Source organism: Cryptomeria japonica, chromosome 3 (genome assembly GCF_030272615.1).
Source record: "Cryptomeria japonica chromosome 3, Sugi_1.0, whole genome shotgun sequence".
In the NCBI taxonomy this organism is placed as follows: Eukaryota; Viridiplantae; Streptophyta; class Pinopsida; order Cupressales; family Cupressaceae; genus Cryptomeria; species Cryptomeria japonica.
Genome location: NC_081407.1, coordinates 891,886,666 through 891,911,357, shown reverse-complemented (window position 1 = coordinate 891,911,357; position 24,692 = coordinate 891,886,666). Strand labels below are relative to the sequence as shown.

The window sequence follows — 24,692 nt, the reverse complement described above, 5'->3', positions numbered from 1 at the left end:
CAACATAAATTAGATTTTTCAATTTGATTTTTTGCATCATTCCTATTCCAAAAACCTACATGCTCTTTTTCCCACATTTAACTAAATTTGAGGAATTTTTCAGGATAGACAAAATCACCACTACTTCCCAATATTCATTGTGGTGCAGGAGCACCTAGTTTTGAGTACAACTTCTTCATTTTGATGTGTTTGTTGATAGTTTGATTTGAGATGGTAAATAAGAGTCTTCTCTTAGGTCCTCATATGTTTTTGAAATTTTTTGGTAGGTTTAATTTCCTTAGGACAGTGCATTTGCTCAATTTTGGCTTGTAAGCCCGTGTAAGCCTAAAATGGCATAATCTTGCATTTTGATGTAAAATGCCTTGAATATCCTTGTTTGGAATTGGGAAATGTTAATGTAATGGTATTTAGTCATCCTAGATGATTTGAAGGAGAAAAAAAAGCATGTAACGTAAAAATGCACTTTTTGGCAAAAGCTGTCAAAGTTGCTTAACAACTTTTTGCACCGTTGAGCAACTTTTTGCATTTTTGTGCAAAGGGATGGTTAGGAAATCGATGCAGAGTTAGTTAGGAAAAAAATGGAATATAAATTCCCTGAGAATTAATGTAATGAGGTTTTTGAATGCCTGGAGTAGATTGGAATACAAATTGGAGTCCATTTTTTAGTTTTACCTTGTGTTTTTGAAAGAATTAGAGAAACAGTTCCTACTTAATGGATTGATTGCATTGTTGTTATTTTATTATTGTTTTGTACATTCTCTTATAGTGCTTAGGAATAATTTTTATTAGTTTTTGTGCAGGTTTAAATTGAGTTGTTAATTTTGTAAGCTCTTAGCCTGAGTAGGGGTTTGAGAGGCCCAAACACGGTTCCAACTTGAAGTCCTTTGAGTTATTCTCAATAACCCTTGGGACTAGAGCCATGGAACCTTTGTATAGTGTACATATTCTTTATTTTACTTTTGAGTTCATTGAAAGGCCAATGAACATCATTTCCTTGGCGAGCTCAGTCATAGCTCGGTTCGGAAATGAATGAAATTATGCAAGTGCTTGCAAGGATGAGCAGGATTGGAAGTGCAGAGTATTTGGAATGAGAAAGTGGGGTGTGGCAGTGCATATGTGTGAGTTTGGATGTGTGTCAGATTAAGGAAGACACCAAACCCTTAGAAAAAGACCAAAACAAGCCTAAAACCACCTAAAACAAGCATTTCTTGGGTTCCGTACTTGTACGGTCATACTGAGATTTCTATGTCATAAAATGGAAAGTATTCCCATAAGTGTATCCTAATCATCATATATTTTGTGTGGGTCTTTGGGGAAATTATGATAAAATCCACAAAAACCGGTTAGGTAGGGATAATTGGGGCTCTAGGGCTACTAGGGCTAGAAAATAGGGAAAGGAAGGAGTGATGGGGAAATGAATCAACCCCTTACTCAAAACTAATTTATTACCCTTGGAAAATATCATAAAGACACACTAAAACCTCTATAAGAATTTGTTAAGAGTTTGAGGGTGTGAGGTTAGATTTACCCTTGTGAATCCCAACCATGCCTGAGCAACTAGTGAGAACATCTTGATTGGGAGCACTCCCTGAGAGTTGAGATGTCTAAATTGACTAGTAGACCAGATGAACAATGAAGGGAGCCCACTAGGACAACACTTGACTTCCTTTTAAAAAGGATTGACTCTCTTTGAGTATACCTCCCCATCATAGTAGTATTAGAGCAACCAAGATTTGGGAAGATGCCAATACATAATAGACACAGAATCAGTAGGAGAGAATAGTCTAAGGATGGTGACCAATGCAGATCTAGAAAGGAAGGTAGAAGACCAAGAGGAATAAAATAGGCTCCTTAGAGAAATATTACTACAACTGGAGAGCAAACTAGATGCAGTTGAACATAAAACTGAGAAAGTGATAATCAAGGTCAATAAGGGGAAGGGTAAAGAAGTTGTAGAAGAGGATAGGACACCTAAACCAGACCCTATTCTACCTAAAGAACCTTTCCTTGAAGCAATCAAATCCTTAGGAGGAAAATCCCTAGAAGGAGTGCCACTTTTTTGTGGAAAAATGGAGCCTGAGGTAGTCCTGGAATGGATAGAGATATTGGAGAATCACTTTGAAGATGATGGAATTAGTGAGGCACAAAAGGTGAAGGTGGCCAAGGATAGATTGAGAGGGGAAGCATTGACTTGGTGGAAATTTATTCAAGAAGAGAGGCAAAAAGAGGGCAAGAACCCCATAGCTACTTGGAAGGGCATGTTAGCCAAGGTTAAAGAGGCATACATCCCTAAAGATTATGAGATCCATTTGCATAAGAGGAGACAAAATTTGAGACAGAGAGACTTGGATGTGAGTATCTACACTGAGGAATTTTAGAAGTTGTGTCTAAGATCCAAGGCAGTGGAGGATGAGAGCATCAAGGTAGCCAGATACTTGAATGGCTTGAGATGGAATATTCAAGAGGAATTAACCTTGTTATTCCCCAACACCATGCACAAGTGCTATAAGTTGGCACTAAAAGTGGCGGAAAAGAGGAAGAAGAAACAAGAACAAAACAACAGAGGCAAAGGTAGGGGAAGAGATGGCAGAGGCCAGAGAGGTAGTTTTGGTGGAAGAAGTGTAGACTAAACATCCCAAGGGGAATCCAAATTGGTTGAGAAAAGTGGGGATTCCAATAGCAAGAGAAACTATAGAGGAAGGTCTAGTGGATTAGGAAGAGGGTCCCATTTTTCCACCATGAAGGGCTACAATTTCCATCAACTTGGACACCCGGCCTATAGATGCCATCAGAAGTCTTCTTCATCCCAAGGAGGTGAGAGGAGAGTAAATTATGCTCAAGAGGATGCAACAAACATGAAAGCATCAAAAGTAAGTTTGCATTCAAAGGTTGGAGAGAACCTCGTGAAGTGAGAAGTTTCCATGACTTGGCTCAGTTTTATAGGAAGTTCATCAGAGGGTTTAGTGAAATATATCTAGTTTGTATGGACAAAGGAGGCACAAAGAGGTTTTGATCTCTTGAATACAAAGGTGGCAACTCAACTGGTACTTATCCTACCAAGATTTGACAAGCTCTTCACCATTGAATGTGGTGCAAGCAACATAGTGGTTGGAGCAGTTTTGAGTCAAGACAATAGACCAGTTGCCTTCTTCGGTGAGAAACTCAATGATGCAAAGAAAAGGTATTCCTCCTATGATTTGAAATTGTATGCACTTGTCCAATATATTAGGAAATGGAGGCAATATTATTTTCCTAAGGAATTTGTGGTTTACACTGATAATCAAGCTCTTAGCTTTCTTAATTCTCAAGAAAAGTTAAACCATAGGCATATTAAATGGGTAGAGTATTTGCAGTCATATACCTTTACCATTAAACACAAGAAATGACAATATAATAAGTTAGATGGTGCATTGAGTAGGAGGTTACTAATAGTGCAAGAAGTGTAGCTTAAAAGCATTGGAGTGGATAGTTTCAAGTAATTGTATGAAGAAGATGAAGACTTTGTTGTTTCCTACAAGGTTTGCCAAGGGTTTTTAAACCATTTTCAAAGTGAATATGCAAATTACACCTTGCAAGATGGCCTTTTGTTCAAAGGAGGACAACTATGTTTGCCTAAAGGGTCTATGAGAGAAAACTTGATGCAAGAAAAGCATAATGGATGCTTGAGTGGACATTTTAGTTTGAACAAGACTTTGGAACTTGTCCAAAGGTTCTACTTTTGGCCTAAAATGCAAAGAGATATCAGAAGATATGTGGAAATGTGTGGTTTTCCAAAGAGCTAAGGGCACATCTTCCAATGCTGATCTTTATCATCCTTTACCTATCCCCAATCATCCATGGGAGTGTGTAAGTATGGACTTTGCTATTGGTTTGCCTAAAGAAAATCAGGTTTTGAAAGCATCTATGTTGTGGTAGATAGGTTTAGTAAGATGGCTCATTTTATTCCATGAAAGGTCACTCATGATGCTAGCCACATTGCTCACTTGTGTTTCAAAGAGGTTATTAGAATTCATGGTTTACCTATCAGCGTTGTGTCAGATAGGGATGCAAAGTTTATTGGTCATTTTTCGACGACTTTGTGGCAAAGATTAGGTATTAATTTGTCTTGCAGTTCAGCCTATCATCGCCAAATGGATGGCCAAACTGAGGTGGTCAATAGAAAACTTGGAAACCTACTTAGATGCCTAACAAAATAGTATGGTTAAGCTTGGGATCAGATTATCCATCAAGCTGAGTTTGCCTACAATGATAATGTGAATAGTTCCACTAGTAAAAGTCCTTTTGAGGTGGTGTATGGCATTCATCCTAGAGGATTTTTGGAGCTCAACGATGTGGGAAATATGGGATAGTAGAGTGGACATGCCTTAGACATGGCTCAATCAATGCAAGAGGTTCATGAGCAGGTTATTACAACCCTACTGGACACTACTCAAAGGATCAAGGATAAAGAGGATGAGAAAAGAATAAATATCCAATTTTTTTTTGGTGACATGGTGATGGTACATTTGAACAAGGAAAGACTTTATAAATGTCTCCCTAGCAATCTTCAGATGAGGAAGATAGTGTAGCATCGTAAATTGTACGCACTTGCTAGGGTGGTACAATTTCACACCTAGTTTAGCACCCGCCTTGGCGCATTTTGCATTTTGCATTGCATTTCCCCTTTAGCACTTAATTAATTAAATTAATTAGGTCTAAGGTTCTATTTTATCATCTCCCATATCATAAAGGTGGGCCCTTTTCATTAAAGTGTGCCCCTTTAATTTTATTCTTCCAATACATCATTTAATCTAAAACCCTAATTAGGTCCTATTTTGAACTTTAAGGCCTGATTTTAGGGGTCAAAACATCTTGAAATCAGCTGTAACTTCAGGATTCTCTCTAAAATCATCATATCCGACGACCCTAAAAATTTGGTGAAAAGTTGTCAGGACCATGGCACCCGGAGTGCACACGGTCTCGAACATTTTTCCCAAAATTTTAGGAGTGCAATCCAATCATAAAATAAATCTTAACCCCAAGAAACTGGTGGGAGATTCAATCTCTAAGTCGGCCTAAAGTGAAATTAAGACCTAGGGTTTCATATATAAGAGCTCTCTTTCTTCATTGGAAAGAATCCAGAATTTTGGTTTCAAGGGCCTTCTACGCAGCGAAAGAGAAGATCTTTGAAGACTTCAACAACATTCAATATCCATCCATCAAGCATTTATCAATTTCATTCATCCATTTAAGGCTTTGAAGACATTGAAGAGCAAGAAGGGATCACTGACTGAAGATTGGCTTGTACCCCTCCCTTGGGGTTGGGTATGATTTCATGTTGTTTTCATGTATTTGCATAAGCCTCATTATATCATTTGTATTCATGCTTTAGATCACTTTGCATCTTGATTTGGAGCATTTACATTATCCTTTACAAGCAATTAGGGTTTACTTTCTAGGTTGCTCTAGTTTGCTTACTTGCATTTTAGGATCTTGCACACACACAATGTCTGCACACACAACTTTTACTATACAACTTGGCTATTCATGGAGGTGGAAATCACCAAAGCGGGGGTTTGACTAAGGTAAAACCCTATATAGCCACCTACAACCCTTTTCAGATATAAGCGCAGATTTCCAAATTCAAAGGACGTCGTGAGTTGCAGATCCAATGGGAGCAGACTGAGACGGGACAACACACCAAATTGCAGAGCAGAAACCTAGGACAGGGGTGTGGGGTGCCTTGGTCTTGACAGGACAGGGGCGCTGGGTGCCCTGGTCCCTAGGACAGGGGCGCTGGGCGCCCTGGTCCCTCAGACAACAGTATTTTTCAGCACTTTTCGACAGCTTTCAGGTTGCCAAAAGGAGCAGTTTCAGTCCCCATCCCGAACATTTCCACTTAGATTTTAACCCCAGGTACACATCTGCATTCTCCTCTTATTCTTGTGTTTACAGCTTTTCATCACTTAATCTCAATCTTGCAATCTTGTTACTAGTTCATACTTACACTTTAGGGTTAATAGTTGAACTTGCATCATTCTATCTATCATTTGCAACAAAGGAATAGAAATCCTAATAGGTAGCCCGTGGCTCTCTCTTCCACAAAATGAAGTAGCCAATTGTGTGATACCTCTAGGCTCTTTCGTATTCCACAAGTGTGTGATTGAAAGTGAGATTAGGGCATGTTTGCTTAGTGTCACTTTTTCCCCTACACATTTTTGGTGAACCTAACGTGAATTCCAATCTTCTCTAATTCTGATTTATGTTTTCAAATTTGAGTGTTTATATTATTTCAAATTCAAATTTGCATTTACAATTTTTAATTTATTGCAAGATTCAAAAATTTAGAGGAAATTTATGCTAAAACCCTAATTTTTCAATTCAAAGTTGAACTTGTGGATAGCTTAATTGGGATCAATCTGATTTAGGAACTCATTTGAATCATAAATTTCATTTTCTAAATCTACATTCTAAGTGCTTGCATTGGTTAAAATTAAACATTTCCTTCTATTTTGCATGTGTTATCATTTGAAAGAGGAAAATTGTTGTCATGATGCATTCATTTCATAGATGTGAAAAAGGGTTAGCTTCCCTTGTTTCAATTTTTCCTTCTCCTAAAGAACCTCCCCCCATCTATAACAACATTTTAGTGCCTAAAAGAGTTTCTACCAATCCCTTTAAGACTCTCCCATGCTCTAAGGATGAAGACTTTAAGAGTGATCTTGACAATTCTCCTAAAATGTACCCTTCCTATTTAGCTATCCTAGAGGAAGAGAATGATATCATAAACACCTTTCTTAATGTTACTTCACCTTCCCTACATGATGCCTCTCTAAGTGAAAACGTATTGATGGACATTGACTTATTTTCTCCTAAAGTTGGTCCTTCCAATGGGGGCATGTTAGTGCAACAAGAGGTTATGAACATTTCTTTCAAAGATCTCCTTCCTAAGCATGAATCTTTGGAGAAATATGTTCATGTTCCTCCTAAAAAACACTCCCTTCATGAGGATCCTTTTGTGCAAGAAGATGATATTATCCCTACATTTCCTAGTGATGGCATTTCCTTTTCCAACAAAATTCCCACTAGAGATGATGAATTAATGATAAATGCTCACCCTTCCCCTAAGGTTTGTCTTACCCATAAGCAGCCCTTAGAGAAAGAAGATGAAATAATAAGCAATTTCCTTAATTCTCTCTCCCTTAAAGATCATATTGAATATATTTTGAGGAAAGAGGATGAGTTTAACACATCTATTGATGCTCTCCCTCCTAAGAATGAGGAATTAATAAACAATGTTATCTCCTCTCCCGAAATTGACAATACTTCAAATATTCCTTTCAACAACCTCACTATTTGGGATGAACCATTAGAAGAAGGTGTAGATTATTATCTACCCCATGAGAAAACCCTAGCCAAAGGGGATGAAATCAAGATTGAAAACTCCCTTGATAGTTTCTCACCTTCCTTAAATCTCAATTATTCTCCCTCTAAAAATAAAGCATCTCCCTGTCCTTAACTTGGTTCTACTCATAAGGAAACCCTAGTTCAAAGCAAGATGGTTAAAATCTCTTTCAAAGATCTCCCTCCCAAAAGTGAGACTTTAGAGAGTAATGTTGATCCTTCTCCTAGAGATTTTATTCCCCATGTAGATCCTTTGATGATAGAGGATGATATGACCTTTCCTCGTATTACTCTTCCTACTGGAACATCAATGCCTACCCCTTGTCTCTCTCCTAAAATTGATTTAATCCGTGATAAGATTTTAGTGCAAGAGAAGACTATCAATAATTCTTCCAACACTTTTGTTCATTCCTCTAAACCATCCTCAATCCATTTGATACATGTGAATGAAACACCTAACAAACCTCTCTTCACTATCCAAGGTGCTTGTCCTTCTCAAAACTCTCAACCTTTAAATAAGCCTATCTTAGTGGTTCAAGGTGGTTATGCTAATGATTCTTTTTCCACTCCTAAGAAACCTATTATTACTGTGCAAGGAGGTTATTCTACTAAGAGCCCTTATGAGTATGCTAAGCAACTAACTAGAGAGAGTTATAATGTGGTTGCTCATACCTATAACACAAGAAACAATAGGCAACCTAATCCTCCTCTAGTTATCCCAACTTCACTTCCTCCTTCCCAACCTATTCTCCCTCAAGCTCCTCATATTTCACAAATGCTTAGTAAGGACTGTGATCTCATAGAACAACTTAAAGCTACCCCTGCTAAGATATCCCTTTGGGATTTGATCCAAACTTCTTCCGCTCATCATTGAATGTTACAAGATGCCTTGAAAGATTTGAATGTTCCTCTACCTAATACATCTAGTAATATAGTGTCTTTGGTTAACTCTGTGATGAATCCTAAAGCTCAAATTGTGTTTACTCAAGATGAGTTGCCTACTAGTGAAATTCAACATCAATATGATCCCTTGATGATTGTGGTTATCATAAATGACACTGCTATAAGACGAACACTGGTAGATAATGGTTCTGGCCTTAATGTGTGTAGCATTAATCTATTGCATAAGATGAATGTGGACACATCCCTTATTGAGCTTGACTCTCGTCCCATTCAAGGCTTTGATAATGTGGCTAAGTCTTCATTAGGTATTATCACCTTACCCATCACAGTGGGACCTGTTACTTTGCCTACTCATGTCCATGTTATGTCGAGAAATCTAACATACAACTTGTTATTAGGGAGACCTTGGATTCACAGTATGCAAGTTGTCCCCTCTACATTGCATAAACAAGTTAAATTTATTTATAATAATAAGACATATACCTTGATAGGTGATACTAATTTTCAAGCTTGTTTGCAAACATCTACTTCCAAAGGGAGTTCTTCTAAGCCTTCCTCTTCTAGTGATGACTCGTTAAACAAGATACCTGTGGATGAATCATCACCCTCTGATAATCAAAATTCTTTGGATGAGTCTGAAGTTCTTGAAGAAGATTCTTCTCAACTTGAATCCACACATGAAAAGGCTTTTGATCCTGAGAAGGTTCTCGCAGAAGACGATTGGGGATCTCTTGATTTTAATCCCACCTTTGTAGGTGAGTATAGGGTTCCTCGTAGAGAGCTTAAAGTTAAAAAGAAGGAAGAAACTAGAGATCAATCAGTCTTACCTGAACCTATGAGCAATAATTTTGTGGCCGCTTCTCAAACTTCTTCTCCTCACACCTCTAATTCTAAAGAATTTGATTCTTTGTCTTATGAAAAACCACCTTCTCTTTCTGAAATGGCTAATCTTTTATGGCCATGGTTTTCACATTTTAGCTAAGAGTGGCAATAGTGGAAATGGTTGTGGCACAAATGAACAAGGAATTAAAGTTCCTTTAGAACATAACATGCATGAATATTCATTTGGACTTGGATATAATCTTTCTAAGCCCACCAAAGCATCTAAAAGACCATGTCTCAATGTGAATGCTATATTTAGTGGTGATGATGATCTCACTTCAACTAAATCATCTTCTACTTCTATCAACTCTCATTCCCCCCATAAGGAAATCTTGGCGATGAACAAATCTCTTTATGACTCCCCTCAAATTTCTAAATCCACTTATTAATCTTTATCTCCTATTCATCATAAAGTCCTTTCTTCCAGGGATAAGGCTCTAATAAATTACACTCATCTATCTTCTAAGATTTCTCGTAACTTTCCTTCTTCAATTTTTATCATTTTATACATGTTTTTTATCTCACTTATAGTTGAGCATTCAGCATGTCATATTCAAATACCTCATTCAATCTATCATGTCTTTAAATAACATTAATGGCTATTATGTTGCTCATCATTATGTGACATTGGTAGCTCATTTACTGGGGGCTCATTGTCATTCATGATGGTACAATTTCAAGTGCAATCATATTTTTGAAGCAACATAATAGCCTAATTTTTCTATGTTATCTCTTGTTCCTATGGGGTAATAGTGTGGAAATATTGATCATCTTTGCTTTAGAATTCTCTTTTCCTAGATATGGGAGAAGATGTGTATTCTCTTTCTTATCCTACCCACTTCTTGTGAGGAGCATTTTACATACACTAATGTCTTTCTTGCATGAACTCATGTGAGTATGTAGTACATTTTGTTATGTCTAAATCTCTCCCTGGAAGATTGTGTAAGTCCTTCTCATTGTCCTTATCCTTGGGAGGCAATGATCTTTTCTTATTTTTATCTAAGGATCCACTTTTTCCTATTTCGTGGATGGTGTGAACTTTATTACTTGATGTTATTCCTTGTATGCATTTGTTGTTGTTTGTTCAAGGATTCTCTCTTACAAGAGGTGTAAGTCCTTGACTACAACCTCTTTTTCACTTGGTAAAATACATCCATAATGAATTCACTCTCCTAATTGGGTTAAAAAGAGCATCATCCTTCATTAAGAATCACTTTCACCTCGCAAAAGAAGGAAGTATTGCATTCTTATTCTCTTCTTTGTCTTATTCTAGAAGATGTTATATTTGTCTAAGACAATTCCTCTCAGGGATAGGTGTCTTTTGTACAAAGATCTCTTCTCCTCTAAGGATCTCCTTTACACATACTACAAGATATCCCTTTTCAACTATCTTATCCTTGCTTAAAGAGTGCAAAACTCTATTGCTTGGATCTATGACATTGTTGCATTTTTGGGGTATCTTCTTTTGTGATGAAGGTAGGTATCCTTGTTCTACTTTGCTTATGACATAAACATTACACTTTTTGAGCAATGGGTCATTCTCAGAACCAGAGCACAGACTCTTAGAGCGAGATGTCACACTTTTGTACTATACATATACAGGTTGTAGCATACTCGGGCATAGACTCCTATGAGGTGCTTCTAACCTCACTTACACACACATGCACGAGGTTGAGTGGAACCAGCGGCATAAGGCTAGACTTTCTCACTCTCCTCCCTTACATGGATCACCTAGACAAACTCTAGGAGCTAGTTTTCCATGTCCTTTTTCCCATGGATCACCTAGACAAGATCTAGGGGCGAGAAGTCCATGTTTTCTCTCTCACTATTCTTCTCATGGATCACTAATGTGTGTGTTCATGCTGCTTTTTCCTTTCTTTTCTTCTCTTTGCATTTTGTTTCCATTTGCATCCTTCATCTTGTGTTAGAGGACTCTCAAATCCTCACACTCTTTGTTGTGTTGGGATTGAGATTTAGTCCTCTTTCTTACCAAATTATTCTCCATTAGTTTTTGATCTCATATCAAATCTTCTTGTGAGCATTTGTCATCAATATTCTTTAACAATTCGAAGTGGTAAACATGATACCCTATTTCAACTCACTAAAATTAGGAAGCCAAAACAGGGGGGGCCATATAGCTACCCTCAAATTTTCATCACCTTCCTTAGTAAGCATTAGGTGATTTTGTGATCTAACGTGTGTTTTGTAGGGTGCGGTTCCTAACTGTGTACTGCAGATACCGCTGGGGGCTTCATTTGACAGACTTATGGATATATCCTTCTTCAAATAATGTTTAGTTTTTTTTGTACTTTAGCTTGCATATGCACGTAGTGTTCATATGATCGCTAAAGTGGGGGCTAAATGTAGCGTCGTAAATTGTATGCACTTGCTAGGGTGGTACAATTTCACACCTAGTTTAGCACCCGCCTTGGCGCATTTTGCATTTTGCATTGCATTTCCCCTTTAGCACTTAATTAATTAAATTAATTAGGTCTAAGGTTCTATTTTATCATCTCCCATATCATAAAGTTGGGCCCTTTTCATTAAAGTGTGCCCCTTTCATTTTATTCTTCCAATACATCATTTAATCTAAAACCCTAATTAGGTCCTATTTTGAACTTTAAGGCCTGATTTCAGGGGTCAAAACATCTTGAAATCATTTGTAACTTTGGGATTCTCTCTAAAATCATCATATCTGACGACCCTGAAAATTTGGTGAAAAGTTGTCGGGACCATGGCGCCCGAAGAGGACCATGGCGCCCGGAGTGCACACGGTAACGGACATTTTTCCCAAAATTTTAGGAGCGCAATCCAATCATAAAATAAATCTTAACCCCAAGAAACTAGTGGGAGATTCAATCTCTAAGTCGGCCTAAAGTGAAATTAAGACCTAGGGTTTCATATATAAGAGCTCTCTTTCTTCATTGGAAAGGATCCAGAATTTTGGTTTCAAGGGCCTTCTAGGCAGCGAAAGAGCAGATCTTTGAAAACTTCAACAACATTCAATATCCATCCATCAAGCATTCATCAATTTCATTCATCCATTTAGGGCTTTGAAGACATTGAAGAGCAATAAGGGATCACCGACTGAAGATTGGCTTGTACCCCTCCCTTGGGGTTGGGTATGATTTCATGTTGTTTTCATGTCTTTGCATAAGCCTCATTATATCATTTGTATTCATGCTTTAGATCACTTTGCATCTTGATTTGGAGAATTTACATTATCATTTAGAAGTAATTAGGGTTTACTTTCTAGGTTGCTCTAGTTTGCTTACTTCCATTTTCAGATCTTGCACACACACAAGGTCTGCACACACAACTTTTACTATACAACTTGGCTATTTATGGAGGTGGAAATCACCAAAGCGGGGGTTTGACTAAGGCAAAACCCTATATAGCCACCTATAACCCTTTTCAGATATAAGTGCAGATTTCTGAATTCGAAGGATGTCACGAGTTGCAGATCCGACGGGAGCAGACTGAGACGGGACAACACACCAAATTGCAGAGCAGAAACCTAGGATAGGGGCATGGGGTGCCCTGGTCCTGACAAGACAGGGGCATTGGGCGCCCTGGTCCCTAGGACAGGGGTGCTGGGCACCCTGGTCCCTCAGACAACAGTAGTTTTCAATACTTTTCGATAGCTTTCAGGTTGCCAAAAGGAGCAGTTTCAGGTGCAGAATCAGGTCAGTGGCGCATGCGCCCCCATCCCGAACATTTCCACTCAGATTTTAACCCCAGGTACACATCTTTATTCTCCTCTTATTCTTGTGTTTACAACTTTTCATCACTTAATCTCAATCTTCCAATCTTGTTACTAGTTCATACTTACACTTTAGGGTTAATAGTTGAACTTGCATCATTCTATCTATCATTTGCAACAAAGGAATAGAAATCCTAATAGGTAGCCCATGGCTCTCTCTTCCACAAAAAGAAGTAGCCAATTGTGTGATACCTCTAGGCTCTTTCGTATTCCACAAGTGTGTGATTGAAAGTGAGATTAGGGCATGTTTGCTTAGTGTCACTTTTTTCCCCTACATAGATAGGTCCTTGCAAAGGTTTGGCCAAGTATGGCAATAATGCATACAAGGTAGACTTACCGGGTGATATGGCTTTGTCACCCATTTTCAATGTGGAAGATTTGGTGCAGTATAAGGGCACACTTCTAAAATAAGATAGCATAGTTTCAGAGGTCTCTCAAGCATTTCCAGACCTGCCCTTACCAGCTGCACCTTTTCCCCCAACCGAGAAGGTGTTAGATTCTAGAGTTTTGAAGAAAAAAAGGCATACCGCCTACATGGAGCACTTGGTCAAGTGGCAGAACCTTCCAGCATCAGAGGCTACTTGGATACCTAAGGCAGACTTCTCTAAGCATGGAGTTCCACTTTCTTTGCTGCCTCAAGGAGTCACTTGACTTATTTTCATTGGGGGAGTATGGTGCAGGAGCACCTAGTTTTGAGTGCAACTTCTTCATTTTGGTGTCTTTGTTCATAGTTTGGTTTGAGATGGTGAATAATATTCTTCTCTTAGGTCCTCATATGTTTTTGAAATTTTTTGGTAGGTTGAATGTCCTTAGGACAATGCATTTGCTTAATTTTGGCTTGTAAGCCCTTGTAAGCCTAAAATGGCATAATCTTGCATTTTGATGTAAAATACCTTGAATAGCCTTGTTTGGAATTGGGAAATGTGAATGTAAATGTCTTTAGTCATCCTAAATGGTTTGGAGAAGAAAACAAAGCATATAAGGCAAAAATGCACTTTTTGGCAAAAGTTGTCAAAGTTGCTTGACAACTTTTTGGAACGTTCAGGAACTTTTTGCATTTTTGAGAAAAGGGTTAGTTAGGAAACTGATGGAGAGTTAGTTCAGCCAAAAATGGCATATAAATTCCCTTATAATGAATGTAATGAGTTTTTTGAACGCCTGGAGTAGATTGGAATACAAATTGGATTCCATTTTTTAGTTTTACCTTGTGATTATCAAAGAATTAGAGCAGTAGTCCATACTTAATAGATTTATTAAATTTCTATTCTTTTCTTATTATTTTTTGAATGCTCTTGTAGTGCTCAGGAAGCATTTTGATTAGTTTTTGTGTAGTTTTGAACTGATTATTTAATTTTGTTATCTCTCGGCCTAAGTAGGAATTTGAGAGGCCCAAACATGGTTCCACCTTGAAGTCCTTTGATTTATTCTCAATAACCCTTGGGACCCAAACCATGGAACCTTTTTACAGTGTACATATTCTTTTTTTTCCTTTGGAGGTCATTGAAAGGCCAATGAGCATCATTTCCTAGGCGAGCTTAGTCATAGCCCGGTTAGGAAATGAATGAAATTATGCAAGTGCTTACAGGGATGAGAAGGGTTGGAAGTGTAGAGTGTTTGGAATGAGCAAGTGGGGTGTGTCAAAGCATATCTGTGAGTTTGGAGATGTGGAAGATCAAGGAAGACACCAAACCCTTAGAAAAAGACAAAAATAAGCCTAAAACCACCTAAAACAAGCATTTCTCGAGTTTGTACCTGTACGTTCATACTGAGATTTATCATGTCATAAATTAGAAACTACTCCTAAAAGGGTATCCTGATCATCAAATATTTTGTGTGGGTCTTCTGAGAAATTATGAGAAAATCTACAAAAACTAGTTAGGTAGGGCTAATTGGGGCTCTAGGGTTACTAGGCATAGAAAATAGGGAATGGAAGGAGCGATGGGGAAATGAATCAAACCCATACTCAAAACCAGTTGATTACCCTTGGAAAACATCATAAACACCTACTACAACCTTTGAAAGAATTTTTAAGGAGTTTGAGCGTGTAATGCTTCGCGAGGAAACCCCAAAGGGATTAAGCTAAAACACAAGAATTGAATGCAAAATTTTATTTTTTTAAATTTAAACACAAAAAAATTATACAATGAGGTATCATAAGATCAGAAAACACAGCTGAAGACTCAAATAACACCTAAAGAGTTTCTCAACGCGATTACTTAATTTAACACTTAACTCAACTCACGCTAAATAATCCAATTAAGTTGATTAACTTAATGACAAGATAATACTTTGAACAAGGGTAAATTTTTTCGGTATAATAAAAATATAGATAACATGATAAGGTTCATCCATTGAGGTTAAAATTATAGATAAAATGATTAAGTTCATCGAATAAAATTTAACCATACATTATGTTCAAACTTTTCATGAAAACATAAGTCATGCATCTAATTTCATAACGTAGTTTAATTTCATCATAATCTAATGAATACTTTCTATGCATACTTAATTGCATTATCAATAACTGAATACATTCTATTATTCAAAACTACATTCTTTCATGATCCAAATTACTAGATTTAATAAGATGACTATATAAATGCATTTAAGATTAACTTCATCTAATCCACATTATACATTTTAATAGAATGCCATCCATACATGCTAAATTAAAAAGGAAATATAAGAACATAACATCACATAACACCGAAATGATATTGGAGTTCACCCCTAGTGGGCTACATCTCTGGGTTTGCTCAACTACAAGACCCCTCTGATAATAAAAATAATGAAGAATACATAAGGTCACCTCATTTATAATCCTGCCATCAAGGCGTATGTAAAATAATACATACATATGACCACATCGGTCAAATAAATACATGAATGATCCCAGAATAGGAAAGGATTCAACTAAACATGATAAGAAGCAAATACAAAATCAACTAGTGCATCCACAAAACTAAATATTTGCAACCCATCATAAGAAAACCATGGTCTAACACAAATATCAGTTTCTCACAAGGGCACAAACAACAAGATGACTCCTCAACATTGCTTCTATCAAAGACAACACAACAACACACTAGCGAATATAATAGACAAGTGTCATCACATAACCTGGTATGGTTACCATGCTAGCTCTTCATAGGTTCCGGCCCCATCCACTAGGTTACCCTAGCAACCTATTTCAAACCTTCGGCCCATCCAAGCCTCATGTGGACCCACACATCCTTTCGTGAAGACAAGGTTGATGGTTTTCCATTTCAAGTCTTCTCACTACATGCCGAGTCTACACTAGCACTCATCCCATACGTGAGGCATAATTAACTTACTTAGTGATTCATTAACTAACTCTCTAATATGCTATTAGGTTATCACTTATTTAGACACACTTTCGATGGGTTACCCAAGAACCACTTTGGGCACAGCCCCCAATCGAAAGCCACTTTCCCAAATGACACTCTAGACTATACTCGAATGAACTCCTAAACCAAGGAATACACAAGGTCAAGCAAACGGAGTTCAATATGGTAGGAATACCCACTTGGTCAAACAAGACTTCATACGAGGTGCACTGACTGATGTACTCTAACTAGAGACCTAACCAGCTACGGTCAACCACGAACCAACATTCGACTCCCACATAAAGGACATGACCGGATAGAACACCATCACAAGAAAATAGTCAAAACTCGAGATCAATGACATAAGAAAGTACCCATATAAACATGCGACAATATCCAACAATCACAATCAAGGACTTGCCTTTTCTTAAGCAAATGCGAATACACAAAATTAAGCATGCATAGGCATAGATTGGAAAAGATAATCTTCTTTCCTATTGTTTACACACAACAATCAATCCAATTTTCTAAAGGATCTAAGTTTGATTGTTGTTTGTCTACCTCATCTAGGTACAGGTCATTCATGGTTTTCTAACTCACTAAGTTCATTTGCATCATAACATTAATATAAATACTTCCTCATGAGTTTTCAACCAAAATCACATTACTAAAAATATTTTATGCGTAGAACACCCAATGATATAAAATCAAATATTCAGTTTAATCAACTAAAATATGATATTTATCATTCAAAATAAAACATCATTCTTATTCTTTTTCGAAATAAATAAACCATTCTCATATCTGCAAAACAAGCATATACTTTTAAAAAATGGAAATATACATTACAAAGGAAAATTAAAATCGATAGTCATTTCCTCAGTAAAAAGATACTTCCTTGCATACATAGAGAAAAGTACAAATTAAATATTCATTTATATATATATATATATATATATATATTAATTCATGATTAATAAAATATATACAATTAATAATTAATAACAAAATTTACAAATTAATTATTAATTAATATATATATATATATTAATCCTATATTAATAAAAAAATATATATTAAATAATAATTAATAATTAAAATTATATCAAAAACCTTTTTTTTTAATAAAATAAAATTTATTAACAAAAAACACTTTTAACAAATTAAAAAAAAATTTATATTTTATTTAAAGCCCCCCCTTGGGAAACCCACGGGCCCCACTACATGGTTTTCTTTCCCTTTGGGAAGGGGCTGTGGGGACCATGACATGGTCTCCCCACTGCCATGGCTCTCCCCCCAAAGCCCCCAAAGCCCCCAAATTAACGTTGTTTTAATATATATATATATATATATATATATTATTTAATTTATTAAAATTAATAAACAGAACACCAGTCTCTAGGTATTCTCAGACCCAGAAATTTATATTCTTCTTTTTTTTTTTATTCTATTAAAACAAAAACCTCAAATCTGTAGTCTCTAAGACAATATTTTGAGAATCAGTTTCCAGAATATGAATTGTCAATTTATAAACCCAAATATATTTCTATATATAATAATTTTTTTTTTAAAGCCAATGCATTTTCAAAACCATATAACCTAGAAAATGGCAGGGAGGATGAAAAATAATCAATCTATTGGATAGAAGAAATCCCAACAAGCTAAAATTGGGGAGAAATTAACCAGCATATCCAAAATGCTCAAATCTGAATCTTTTTTTTTGACAAAATTAAACTGTGAAAAGCCAAGCCCCAATTTTTTTATTTTAAAACAACCTGAGCAACCAAAATCTAAACTTGAGGTTGGAAAAGAAGACAAGGAGGGTTTGGATTGGAGATATAATTACAACTCTTTCATTTTCCCCAAAGAGATGAGATTTATAATCTTCAGAAACAGATTTCTACAAAATCCAAAACAATTTCTTTTAAACAAAGAAGCCAACAAAATAAACTAGAGATCTACCTGATTCAGTAATCCTAGAAGAGATTTTGATGAAGAGCCCAGCCTGCAAGCTCAAGAAATCCTTTCTTTTGCAAAATCCCCAAATTTTCATTCCCAAAAATATTCCCCAAAAATAATCCTCCCAATATTTTTTGAAAACCTAGGCTAAATGGTAAAAGTTTGACCAAATATTCATGTTTGGATTTAAAATATTTTCATTTAAAATAAAATCCCAAAAATTATTCTTTCAAACTATATCAAATATATATTAAACTTGCTTTTCTAATTAAAATTGATTTTCTTAAATAATTGAAATCAACCGTTCTATTTCCAAAATGCCAAAAAGATTAAATTAATAATATTTCAAATAAATTTAATCTTTCCTTTCAAAAGAACAAAAACTGAATAAATTCATCTTTTAGATTAACCATTTAATCAAACTTTCTACCAACTTGAATTGAGCAATTCTAATTAACGATTAATCGCATAAAAGGGAACCTATTTAATTTAGTCCCTTAATTACAATGCATAAACACACATTTAATCAAATTAAATACTAAGGATTAAATAATTAGTTAAACCACACACAAGACACGCAACCCAAGAAGGCCAAACAAATAGATGACTTGCATATGCAACCAAAGGAGATACTGACGGATGACTAACGATGCTCACTTGAGCATGACTAGGGTCAAACAAGGGTCTTACGACAACCTAATCCAATTTCAAAGGGTTAATGAGGAGCACTCAAACTTGTGAACCCAGGTGGAGGCTAACCTCGCACCCATGTGGTACTGTACCTGCAATCTCCTACAACCAAGAGTCATACATGCATACATATATATATATATATATATATATAATAAAAGTGTTAGCCTGCGACTAATAACATAAATTAGGAGAACTAATAAACTTACATACGAATTGATGCGAAAACCACATTAATAGGTATGCACAATAGCCAAAACATCTGACTATAACATTATAACATGATAAACTAACCAAGGTCAAACTGAGATCAAAATTTGATTAGGGCAGGGGTACTACAGAGTGTGTGAGGTTGGATTTACCCTTGTGAATCCCAACCATGCCCAAGCAACCAGTGAGCACATCTTGATTGGGAGCACTCCTAGAGAGTTGAGATGTCTAAATTGAGTAGTAGACTAGATGAACAATGAAGGGAGCCCACTAGGACAACACTTGACTACCTTTTACAAAGGATTGACTCTCTTTGAGTATACCTCCCCATCACATTGTCGAGAACAAACCATTTAACCACATGTATGTTGTTTTAATTTTTTTATTTATCTCATGATTTTATGATCACTACTTGTTTTGTAGTGTGGATTCCCAAAATGAACTTACATAGACATATGCTCTTTAATTTTTTATGCATTAACATAGTAAATTTGTCGAACCATCCTCCAAGTTATTACATTATCCTCCTTAGATAATTTGTTTATATTTTTAATCTTTCAAATAAAATTCAAACATGCAAATGATCATTGTACATCTAGAAGTAGTTGAAATGGTGGGAAATTAACTCTATTTGCAAAGTTTACATTCATCTTTAAAAATTTGGGGCTGAATTGCTTGGATAGGGTCACCTACAACCCTACTCCTAACAATTAGAGCGATGAAAAGGGTAATGAATAGGGTATTGTGCCAATTTTACAAAAATGATCCTTAAAATGAGCGCAATCAAGCATAAATTAGGTACAAGCTAGGCACAACCTCCAAAGAGGGTCCAAACTGAGTGGAATCACAAGTACATAAATTAGGTACAAGCTAGGAACAACTACCAAAGTGGGTCAAAACTAAGTATGAAATCATAAAGAGATAGAATTTACATGTTCACTACAATATTAATCATTCATAACCATTTCATTAGTGTGTGCAAAATTATGTGTCGATCAAATTAAATCCTAAAATACATCAATGAGACTAAATATTGAAAGTAAATTAAGAAAATCAAACTCAAATTTTGCCTTCTCATGAGTGTCCCATTGTCCTCTCTCGCTAAGGATTCTTCAAGTCATTTTTTCTCTCAGATTTTATGCACCCGGATTTCAGAATGACAACCTAGAGAATGAGATTATAGTCAAATGCAAGGAAATCCTTCCTACACTATATGATGATGAGGTAGATGGTATGTAAATTAAGATCTAGATGGTGAAAAAATGCTTCTATATTGATTTATACTAATGATAATGCTATGAGAATGAGGATACTAAAAGATTGCTAGCATGATTAATAGTAGAAAATGATCTATTCTTCCTAAAATGCTTCTAAACTCTAGCTAGCTCTTAATTTGTGCCAATGAGGGCTTATTTGTATATATTCCAAGGCTCGTGTCCTACATGGCAAAGATGGACGATCGAGATTCGATTTGAGGAAATGAAGGGCAGGAGATGGAGAAGTTAGAGAGAAAAGTGTATCTTTTTTCTTTAGGGGGAAACAAGTGAAATGTGGAGGATGGAGAAGAAATAAGAATGCCAAGTGTCCTTAATTGGTTGCAAATTTGTTGAAGATATTTGATTAATTAAATATTTAGGAATATTTAATTTCTCAATTTGTTGCAAATGCCATGTGTCCCTTTTAGTTTGTCGAATTGGTTGAAGATAATTGATTTATTAAATATTTAGGAATATTTAATTTTTGAGACACATGTTGATGTGGCAGACTTTATGTGGCGTGATAGGACAAGTTCATTAGATGATGTGGAAAAAAATTAGGATAGGAAGAATAAATGCCATGAATCATATAAATAAATTAAAGAATTTATGTATAGATAGAGGAATTAGACATTAATTAAATAATTTGTATTTAATTAATTTTTCTCAAGTGTGTACAATTAGCATTTGTTAGATCCACTTTTGTATGGGGGAAACCATATTACAGGGTATATGAAAGGATATAATTTTAAATGCCCCCGACATAGTCAATAGTGGTCATGTGCAACGCTTATTCATGTTGAGAGTCAGCAATTAGGCGCTTTTTAATATCTCAATATTTATCGATGGCCATTTTACTATATGAATAGTGTCTATGTGGGCATTATAAAAGACACACTATTAGGCAACAACTAATGATTTTAGTTGTTATGAAATAGTCTTTATTTGGGGTGTAATAATCTCTTATATTGCAACCGTTCACTTATGTGTAAACTATATGTCAATTTTATACTTTGGTAGGACTCCTCTGCAACTTGACCAAAGACTTAAAATCTCTGACAGTAGTCTTTAGTTATCATATGTAGATAAAGTTGGTGTGCAACTAATGTTTTCCTATTGTGCAATTGTCTTTCATTGTTCCACAATTTGTTAGTAAAGATTAAGCAAGGAACGGAAAAATATGAGGTATGTCGAAAGAATTCAAAAAGCACAACCTTAAATCACAACTATTGAGGGCCACATGATTTCTAGGCAAATGCAAATGGTAAGCTGGAAGCCGAATTCCACAACGCTTGCTTGCACACTTGCAACGCGTTTCAAATAGATGAAATTCAGGAATGCACACCATGTTCGTTTTATTCAATCCCAATACATGATGTTGGTTCCGGTGTGATTCAATGGCCTACGTTGGCCCCTTGTTGCATGGTTAGAGCAGGATACCGCATGCCACAGCTTACAAATAGATTAAATTAATAGCAAAACAATGGTTTTGGGCAGAAATAATCCTATAGTTTACAAGTATTTTGAAATTAATTTTTAGTTGGTATTGCGTAGAAAGTAGGAAATGGAGAGTTGGCATGAACATTCCGAACCCAAGTGAGTTGACTGTCCGAAATAGCTTCACGTGTTGAGTTGTGCACCAAATTAGAAAGCGCTAGGCAGTGGCATTATAAAAATGAGGGCGTGGGTTTCAGTTGGGCGGCCCGTTGTTTAAGTGAGACGGTGAGGCGTATAAAAATAAACTTTTAGACACTCTTTCGTGGGTCCCCGTCCAAGTCCACAAATCTTCCTAAACCACTGGCACTGCAGTCAGTCTGCGAAAGCATGATCAAATTCTCCTTATAAATAGGCACAAGAATGTGGGAAGGAAATAGGAAATTCGAAATTGCAAATTGGAAATAGGAAATAGGAAATAGGAAATAGGAAATTGGAAATTGGAAATTGGAATTTGGAATTGAGGGTGAGAAGATCAAGATTTGTAAACTGGATATCCAGCCATCCATCCAACAATTATTGTTAAATTTATTTTCTGTGTGTTTCAGAATTGGTATTGCTATGCAAAGACGGTAGCAGAGAAAGCCGCGTGTACGCATGCGGAGGAGGTGGGTATGGAGTTGATAAGGATTAATCCAAGTATCGTCTTGGGTCCTCTGCTCCAGCCCACTATGAACTTCAGCACTGCTCATGTTTTGAAATATTTAACTGGTGAGCTATTATTAAAATTATCCGTTGAATTCCCACTTCCCTCTCATGCTCATGCTCATGCTCATTCTATTAGATTAATTGCTTTGACGTTTTAATCCTTCTAGGCTCGGCCAAGACATATGCAAACGCAACTCAGGTTTACGTGGATGTGCGAGATGTGGCGACAGCGCATATATTGCTCTACGAAAATCACACTGCCTCTGGTCGATATCTGTGTGGAGAAAGAAGCCTGCACAGAGGACAGCTCCTGGATCTGTTAGTACAACTCTTCCCACATTACCCACTTCCTACCAAGTATGGATTCTTATCATTGCCATTGCCCACTAACTTGCCCACTAACTGTGAATTTCTATAACATGTTTTCACAATCTTCCCCTTCTCTGCAGGTGTTCAGACCAGGAAAATCCAAGGAAAGTGGCATACAAATTCAGCAATCAAAAGCTGAGGGAATTGGGTCTCTCATTTACGCCCATAAAGGACTGTTTGACTGATACGGTGGCCAGCCTCAGGGACAAGGGATTTCTTCCCTAGACCTACAGTTTGAACGACAACAACGGCAATGGAATTACACCCTGCTGCCACGGACATTGATTTTTTAGCTTCTCACATTATTATCCTCATTCTCACTCAATACTTGGATACTATAGCATTCCACATCTCATATTGTACAGCATTACACAATCTTCATTTCAATGCAACAAGGCCTCCCAGTCAAATATTTTTTATTGTTTCCTTGCCATAGGACAGAAAAATGCATCATTTAATGGAACGGTCCTATATTTATTCTTATGCATCATAATTTAACACAAATACTGCTAAAATATTTTTTAGCATTGAAACACTAAGCAAAACAAGTAGGCTTCAAGATTGTCACTTTAAGACAGGACAATGCCCATCAAGACAGAAAGTTGTCGACCTAAGCATTTCTTGTCACGATCTGTCTGGTGTCATGCTATTGAAAGAGCAATGTCTATATGCGACCACAACCTACAAAGAGCTGAACAAATTCCATTTGACTTAGAAAGACATACTACACATGCAAAGTAAACAATCAATCTCACAGATCTGTATACAAGACCTTCACTATTGAACTAACAAAAGCATGAAAAACATACAACGTTTGTGTTATGTTTTTCTGTTGCCTAAATCTTCAACATTTATAACCTCTGCTATCCTCCTCTATACACACATGGCTTATCAATATATACCCAACACATTTACCACCTTATTCCTTTTTCTTATTCTCACAAACTAAAAGTTAGTTTTAAGTTGTAAAAATATATGATGGTGTCGCTAAGGTTTTCTAGTGTGTTTCATAATGTATGTTTGGATGAGTTTTATTTTATAAACCTATTTTATATGCGTACATGAAGTTATTACATTGCCAATATCATTCAAAAATAATATAGTGTCAAACTAAATGACTAAACGATTCCATTTACAAATCAACAAATCATTACAAAGCAATCACCTTCCCTTAATCATCTAGATATCATTTGATCACACACATAAGTGAACCTTTTAATAGTACATTATTTGGTAAGGTACATGCTATAGAGGTATTGAAGAATCCAAGGGAATCTACATCACTGAGCAAATGTATTCAACAAAGGAGATATCCTTGTTTGGTAAGGGGAGGTACGAATTATTTGATTTGGTCTTCTTTGATGTTCAATTCGAAGGATTTTTTTTATTGATTTTGAATACATGATATTAATATCTTTAGATCTAGCATCATACACTAATTATTTGTAAAAACTGTTCGTTAAGCATTCTTATGGGTCCTACCAAAGGGAAACATATTCCTAGCTATTGGAAAAATCCTAACCAAACAACCCTTATTTTTAAAAGGAAATGAATCAACAATTCATAGAGATCATATAAACATTTCTATAGGTCATACCCGTAGGTGTGTGTTTGATCTTGCGGTTATGACAGTGACTCACAATCACAGGTTAGTTTACATATTCTAAGGCACATGTCTGCTCTTTATGTATTTTCCTACATATTAAGGAACTATCTAACATATCTATATCAAGTTTCCAAATAAGTAGCTTTGTTTATTTGTTTTCAATTTCAAATGTTTTATTTAAT

The 24,692-nt window shown here is 36.1% G+C and overlaps 1 pseudogene; it reads left to right on the top strand.

Moving 5' to 3' along the window:
• The window catches only part of LOC131059797 (cinnamoyl-CoA reductase 1-like), a 58,871-nt pseudogene extending 35,634 nt beyond the window's left edge, over nucleotides 1-23,237 (top strand).
• Nucleotides 23,238-24,692: the final 1,455 nt, after the last annotated feature.